Source organism: Pogona vitticeps, chromosome 4, assembly GCF_051106095.1.
Source record: "Pogona vitticeps strain Pit_001003342236 chromosome 4, PviZW2.1, whole genome shotgun sequence".
Lineage (NCBI taxonomy): Eukaryota > Metazoa > Chordata > Lepidosauria > Squamata > Agamidae > Pogona > Pogona vitticeps.
Window position 1 is genome coordinate 190,312,414 of NC_135786.1, and position 8,421 is coordinate 190,320,834.

Below are 8,421 nucleotides of genomic sequence, written 5' to 3' on the forward strand. Positions count from 1 at the left end.
CACTTTTCGGTGGGAACGTCCACAATACATTCCAACAATTGAAAACTACTGGCTTCCAGTCCCACATGGCTATTGTGAGATGATGTAATTTGAGGATTTTTGTTTCATTTGGAGCAAAACCATCAAGTGGAGGAGTAAGCAAGCTGGGACAATTTACATGGTTTCTCATATAAATGCCATTTTAGCCAACCTTTGGCTCTGTACAGAGCTGGTCTTGTTGGTGTGCATGAGTGTCTTTGGTCTTTTGTTGCTGTTGTTGTTGTTGTTGCTGCAGGTAGAGAGGTTTGTTACTGTGCTGAAAACAGTTCCTTTCCCAGCTTAACAGTTTTTGTATATGTTGGAACCACTATCATTGGCTGACAATTGTATTATGGGATTTGCAGTCTAACCTATATACTTTCCAAAGTGAAGGCAATCCCAAAGTTCACGGGTTTTGAAAGCTGCACTTCCAGCTCTCCAATACAGAGATTTGTATGCATCAGATTTCCACATATCATGGTGCCCTCCAACTGTTAATAGCAGCCAACACAGCCATAATGGTTTGGGATTATGGATGTTGCAGACCAATACATGCTTTGTTTAATCCAGTCAAGAACTGCATCTCTCTGACTCCTTCCTTTTAACCAAAGACGTGATAGTACAATTGAGGTAATTAAAATAAATCAGTTTCTGTTGAACTGTCCACTACGTTACCTGATTAGACCACAGGAAAACAGATTCAGACACAGTTCAGATATGTCACTTTTAGCAAATGCACAGTTTGGAATTTCAGTAGAAGTTTCCTGTGAAGTATGATTTGTGTCTTCTTTAATATATCTGCCTAAGAGAGGTCAAATAATTTTTGCCTTGTCAGATGCCAGTTAGAGCTGCCTTACTGCTACACAACCATCGTAGCACATACAATTTCAGCTGATGCTAATACAACATTCTGGATAAATTACTTCAACATTGTCAAGATGAAACTGGGAATTTCTATCAGATGCCACACTTGTTGCCTGACATTTTGTGAGAATCAAAGATTTGATCTCTCTCAGTGCTGGAGAGACAACAACAATATATGTCATCTGGTGTTCATTATCTGGAGTGTATGTGACAGAGTAGCATGGAACAATTGCTATTTTTACATCAAACAGTGCCCTGGAAAATCTTGGCTTAGTGTTGCTTATTTGAGCTCATAAAGGTGAAAGGGCAGATTTACACATTATCTTTTCCACAGCGTGCAGATATGGAACTCCCTTGCAAAGCTGTGTACCTGGAAAGAATGCAACATGAAAAACACCGGGAACACTGTAATGGCACTTATATCAATATATAATACCAGAATGAGATCTCTATGGAAAAGCATCCAAAATTTAGGGATGTTTGTAATTACAATTTTTATAAATACATTACTTTTCAATTGAAATCAACCAGTCTTGTAGCATAATCTTAAGCATATTTACTTTGAAGCAAATGTAGTCTGTCCAATAGAGATTACCTCTAGGAAAGTGTACGTAGAGTTTCAATTCTTTACTCAACATCTCCTTGGCCAAGGAGCCAGTAGGATTTGGCACAAGTCCTGCTATGGTGGATAGAACAGCAATCAACTCTTTGGTGTAACACAGACACATACATGTTGGTGGAATGTGCTGTTAGAGCTATTTTTGTGAAGATATTCCATGGACTTGGCACTAGACTTTTCCACTGACTTCAGTGGGGAATTGTTGTTTCCATGTAATGGCTACCCCATCCATAGCACTGTGAGACAGTGCAGGAAAAGGTTTAACTCACTTCTCAATTATTATTTTTAATTCAGTGCTTATTTAATTTTTTAATACAGTATTTGAATAATTTTTTCTTTTGTTTCATTATTATTAATATATACATTCACATATACACTCTTATATTTTGTACCCTTCTTCCCTCTTACCCTCCAATTCCCATTCCCATGGCAAAGTCATGTCAAAAGTCTTCTCAGGGAAAATTATAAATATCTTCCAAGTATATTACAATGATCAATAATTTCTGTGTACATCAGGGAGTTCCTTATTATCCATTCTATACATATAATAAACAATAAAAGGATGCCAGTCAGTTGCAAAAGAGTCAAAGTGTTTTTTCTCTTTATATGCAATTTGGTGGTTAATTTTTCTTGCAGTGATACCTGCCATAATCTTGAGTATCATGCTACAATTGATACTCCCTGCATGTTTTTCTACCCTTTCGCTATGATCTGTCTTGCTGCAGTCAAAAGATGGCCTATTAAGGTTTTGTATAAAATGAATTCATTTTCCCTCAGAAAAAAGAGTAAGAAGTGCTAATTCTGGAGATTTAATAATCAACTGGTTTGTAATTTTATTTGTTTCATTAAACACTTCTTCCCAAAATTGGTCTACCTTTTGGCAATACCACCAAAGGTGTTGAAAAGATCCCTTACACTTATAGCCTCTCCAGCACATTGGTGACATTGCAGGGTTAATATGTGAGAGTGGGGTCAAATACCATTTTTGGAGTATTTTCAATGCAATCTCCCTGGCTGTGATAGAGATGCCTTTATATGGGAATTTTGTAAACATTCCTTACCATTTCTCTTCATCGACTTTAATATTCCAATCATGTTCCCATATCTCCCGCAACCCTGTTGATGATCCTAAAATAAGATGTTGATATTGATCATTTATTTTTTTCAGCTAGAGAGAAGATTTTCAAAAGGGGTGAGGCACCTTGTGGCCTGTTCTCAGTTCTCAATTATATCATGCCACCAACAAATCAATGCCAGAGTAAAGAATGTTCCTTTCTGGGCAGCTCCCAGAATCCCACATTAACCACGACCATTCTGGTTGGGCATTTCTGGGAGCTATAGTTCAAAACAGCAACTCATCCATGTTCTGATAAAAGGCATACAGGTACACCACAATTTAGATGACAGCTAAGTGGGTTGGCCATGGATGGGCATATGTACAGTGGTTTATATCAGTGGTTCTTAACCTTGGGTAACCCAGGTGTTCTTGGACTGCAATTCCCAGAAGCCCCAACCAGCATAGCTGGTGGAGAAGGCTTCTGGGAATTGCAATCCAAGTACACCTGGGTTACCCAAGGTTAAGAACCACTGGTTTATATCATGGTGGTCAACTTCTCAGCTTTGCATTAAAGCTGGATGACAAAGAATACATCAGACATTTTGTACCTTGTCTCTGCACTTAAAGCTGCGAACCTTGACATTACAGTCCCTCCAACCCAGTGGAGACTGCCAAGTTCATTGCAGATAGTGACCACCAGTTCCTGACATTATCATTTCCATCTTAAAGGAAATAACATCATCAGGATACACTGTTGCTCATACCTTCATTAGATTATCCTAGAGGTAAATGGGGCTGTCCTATCCACTTCCTTAGCTGCTATTTCTTTTGTCCCAGAAACCTGTTCCTCCCGACTATTCACTCTGCTACACAGTAGTGAATTCACATTCTAGAAAGCATTTACAGTACTTGTTTCCTTATGATACAACCAAATATTGCAATGCTGTGTAAGTCCTGGTCCAGGGGCAACACTGCACCTTCTCTCTGAGGCAGAGAGGAAGCGTAAACAGGAGCAAACTCCTCCTCAGTGGGAATGCAAAAGTATTCTGTCCCAGAGATTCCCAGTCAGTAGCATGTCTATATGTGTGTGTTGAAGGTTTGTAATCAATTAGATATCAAGTTGACATAAAACAAAGTATTGTCACCCTTGAATTCCTTTTAATTGCAGTACTGCCATCTGGTGTATTTGGCTTGAAACCTCTGTGTTGATTTGCACTAGCAGCTATCTGAGCAAATCTGCATGAGGATGACACCACACTTATCACTGCTGCCTGGTCTTATAGCAAGTTACTTTTTTTTTCACCAAAGGGAGACAATGGAATTTGAACCTATGAGTTGTCAGAATTTCTGCCTGCTTTAACAAACACCAAATGAATTTTCCAGGATATCACCTCCACCCCCACTCCCATAGGCAGAGCACCCCTGTTCTATGTAACAGAAGACTGTACACTCAGCATTTAACTTTGGCTGAACCAATTTCACAATATGTCCTTCAAAATAAACAATGTTAATTTAAATCCCCACTGGATACTCAGCAAGCACAGAAGGAAACTGTAATATCTCAGAATTTCAATTTTTACAAAGTTTGATTATTTTTTTCTTTGAGCATTTCTCCTCATATTAGCAATGAAAACCAAATACTCAGCAGCAGCTAATTTGAAAACATTAGCAGATGAAAGTTACAGCAGGTTAAATTATGTACATACAACAATCTGCAGCATTTCCTTTAAAAAAAAACAAAATGAAAGTGTTTCTTAAAAAGATCACACGAAGGTGATATATTAATAACTAGAAAACAATTCAATTTAAATTTATAATACAAAAAAGAAACAATAAATAGTGCAATTGCAAATATCAGAAGGACCCAAGTAAGCAGACTACTGAGTATCTTTTCCCAGAGTTTTGTAATGGCTGCTGCTTACCTGATACCTTGGAAACTGTAGCCAATAATCAGAAATCTATCTTAAACTATGGCTGAATACAAAGCAATGTTTCCATGATTGTGGCTTGGAAGGCTCAGCAGATCTAATCCTAGACCGACCGACCAGCAGGTTAGTGCAGTTCATTCCAATATTTTGATTAAGTGCTCCCTGCTTCCATGATACCACATTTCTGAGAGACAAACATGTTTTCCTGTTTTAAAATTCCTCTTCTCCCTTTATCCACTTGAAGTGAAGCATGATACCATAATTGGTTATACTTATGTTATAGCAAGAATATTAAGACCCACAGGAATGCTAAGACTTAATAAAGTGAACAATTATCAGGTTTAGGAGATTCACACTTGGATTTTTTTTCCTTCTGAACAACTGCAGGCAACTCTGAATTAGAACAGACAGTGATGCTGAAGGGAGGTTTAACCCTTTTTCTTAGTGCTTGACTACACATTGTAATACTCCTGTTTTTGCATCAGGCTTGGCACACTTGGAAGCGAATTAAAAATCTCCAACTACATGACATACAGCTAAGTGCATTTTTTTCAGCTAGGAAGTGGGGGTATTTTTTTAAAAAAAACACCTACACGGGTTTATTTTAAATTGATTCAGGTCACACTTTTTATAAAATTATTTTGACTTGTGTTGGAGTAAAATGGTACGTACTTGTGGGGATCTGCAGGGTTTGCTGAGTTTGGGGCGCCAAGAACAATGAGCTTCCTCTTTTTTCCCTACCTCTATTTTCGCACTGTATTGGTCTACGACTATGCCGCTTCAAAACTTACAATGAAAATTTTAAATATTTACCCATATCCAGCAAAACTCTTCTAAATTTCCCTTTAAGATTATTTGGGAATTTTTAAAATTCTAAAACCTGCGAGAATAGCTGAGGATAAAAGAATGGATAAAGCAAATGCAAGACAGGAAACATGTAAAAGAAATACTGGGAGAGGGAATTTCATGGTTAAACATACTTCAACTAGAAAACTGGATGAAAGAATGGAAAATAAAAGAAAGAGAAGGCAGAATGATGACAAAGTTTGAGGTGATTATAGAAAAAAAGAGAAAATAAAAACAAGGGAAATTGGAAAGGGAACAGTAAGTGTAATATATAAAATGTTAATAAAAGTCGAATATTTAAAAGTGTGCTAAAAGATTTGTGGCAAGGAGATCCGAATGAGGGAATTAAAAAGGAAGATTGGAATAAAATGTGGAATAAAAGAATAAATAAAAACATGTCTGTAAGAAAAGGAAAACTGTTACAAGATAGTCTGGAGATAGTATACAACATCCTTATTTATATAATAAATTTATATATATATAAAATAATAAATTTATATTTATATAATAAATAAGGCTACACCTTCACTATACTGGAGATGTAAAGAAGAAAAACGGACATGTATACATATGTGGTGGCTTTGTGAAATAAGGAAGAAGGAATGGACAATGATTTTCATGAAGATTTGAGAAATAATTGATGTGAATGTATAAATGTCACCAATGATTGCTTTGTTGAATTTGGTTGATAATAATCAATTGAAGAGAGAAGAAAATTGTTGTAATGGTGATGGTGGCAAGATTAATAATTGCAAAAAATTGGAAAAATAATAAATTAGTAGGGAGGAATGGCAATTAATAATAAACTTATGAAATTAAGATTAGAAGAGGAATTATGAAACAGAATGTTTTTAAACAAACATGGAACTTGTTTTTGGTACATGTGTTTCAGAAAAAGAAGCGGTATACACCAGGAGAAGAATCAGCATATTACTGGAGAGAAAAGGGGTGATCTGAAATATAAGAATGAAGACCATGGAACTAGTCTCAAATGGGGGTGGGCAGGTAACACCAAGTGAAGACATTGTGTTACATTATAAGTGGACATATATAGTCGTGTTTTGTAAAAGGTTGTTTTTGTATATGTCTTTTCTGTTTAACAACATTTTAATATAAAATAAATATTTGAAAACACGATTTAGACAAGACGTGATGATTCTTAAAAGACAAAGGACAAACTGTTAGAATAGTTGTGGGCTGTGTTGTAGAGGCTGATGCTGGCTTTGTAGAATAAAAGCAGCTGAGTCCAGTGTCAGCAGTCTCAAGGCAGGTAAGCTCTGCCTCAGGAAAGGCACAAGGTATGGCTGAGGTGAAGAATTAAGTTCCTGGCACAGAGGCAAAACCAGAAAACTGGCACCCAGAACACCAAAGTGCCAATAGACCACACAGCTTGCAGCCACATTAAAAGTTGTTCCATGAGGTGCACACACCAACACAAAGCCCATGTGATGCTAAATCAAGTTCCAAAAATCCAAACCAGCTTCTGATTTAATTCCACAATGCAGAAATGATTTACTTGCATGTTCCTACTCAGCAACCCTGAAGGTGCTGCTAATCTGCTAACCTAATTTGATTCAAGGCTAATACAACTTTGTGGAGAGGAAGATACTTGGACTGTATCTTCAGGCAATGACCTTATTTTGACAAGAATTTCAGGAACCATATATGAACCAGCATATAGAGATTTAATTGTAATGTCCTATCTTACTTGTTACAAACATTAAAATGGTAAGTCCCAAAATAATTTATGCCAAGAGACATGTAAGCACAACTACAGCTTTAACTCCCTTTAAAAAAAAATCACTTTTTAAGTCTACTTCAGACCTTACAGGCTGGCATTGCCTAGCATTTTACAGTACCTACTTGAGTCTTCCTTTCCTAATTAAACTTGCTTACAGTTACTTACAACTTTTTTGAGCAGAGATGGCACTTCATGCTTCATACAGCTTGGTAAGAAGCACAAAGGGTGGCACCACAGGTGGTGTTGGGTTCCATCTGCCTCTCCTCAGGCCAGCTGGTCAACTTAGCAGGCTCTGCCTGCTGCTGGGGTCCTTCTTTAGCAGTGGTGCTCCATCCAGGCAGGAGCCCAGTCAACCACTCTGGCGAAGAGGCAGGACTAGAGATGGGGGTATTTGTATTCATATACGAATACCCCCACGCAGCTGGACTTAATGAGGGTCTGGCCCTTGGGGCCGGACCATCCACTCATGCATCCGGCAGTGCTGGCAGCCTCAGTCAGCTTTCTAATCACTCCCGGAGCATGTCTCTGTTTCTGTTCATCTAGCCAACTCCAGGCACGGGGAGGGAAGACAAATCTCCCTGCACAGCTGTCGAGTGGCTAGATGAGTGGAAAGAGAGCAGCACTCTGGAAGTGATTGGAAGGCTGACCAGGGCTGCTGCCGCCACCACCAGACATGTGAGTGGACAGTTTAGCCCCAGGGGCTGGACTTTTGTTAAGTCCAGCTGTGCAGGGGTATTCACATTTGTATATGAATACCCCCATCTCTAGGCAGGACGGGGAGTCTCCCTACAGAGCCGATGAGTGGTTGGCTGCCTGGGGAGGCAGGGAAAAACTGACTGGGCTCCTACCTAGATTGGAGCGCCGCTTCCAAAGAAGGACCCCAGCAGCATACAGAGCCTGATAAGTGGACCAGCTGGCCTGGGGAGGGGAGGGAAATGGAACTCAGCACCATGAGCTTCATATGAAGCTGTACAAAGCTTGAAGCACTCAGCTGTACTTGATAATATTAAACTGAAGCCACCTTTCCTGTAACTTAAACACATTAGATAAATCTTGCCCTCCAGCCTATCAGAACCCAAGTCTATGATGTTTTCTATTGTCCGATAGCCTTCAAACATCTGAACAATTTTCATATTCTCTCCTTGCAGTGCAGTGCACAGAACTGGACATAGCACTTTAGTTGAAATGTGTAGAACAAAATGAAGCTGTTCCTTATTGCTCAGAAACCAGAGATTTCATAATGCAACCTAAAATCACATTAATTTTCCATTCCTGTTTAAGCCACATCACACTACTTAAAGTTCATGAAGAGACACAAAACAAGGGAAAATTACAGAAGCTTACTCCT

The 8,421-nt window shown here is 38.5% G+C and overlaps 1 long non-coding RNA gene across 1 annotated transcript in view; it reads left to right on the top strand.

The window, feature by feature from the left end:
- The window catches only part of LOC140706923 (uncharacterized), a 37,426-nt gene extending 30,957 nt beyond the window's left edge, over positions 1–6,469 (top strand). The window contains exon 3 of the long non-coding RNA XR_012086852.2: positions 6,225–6,469. This is a non-coding gene — a long non-coding RNA (uncharacterized LOC140706923). The remainder of the gene's footprint in view (positions 1–6,224) is intronic.
- The last annotated feature ends 1,952 nt before the right edge of the window (positions 6,470–8,421 follow it).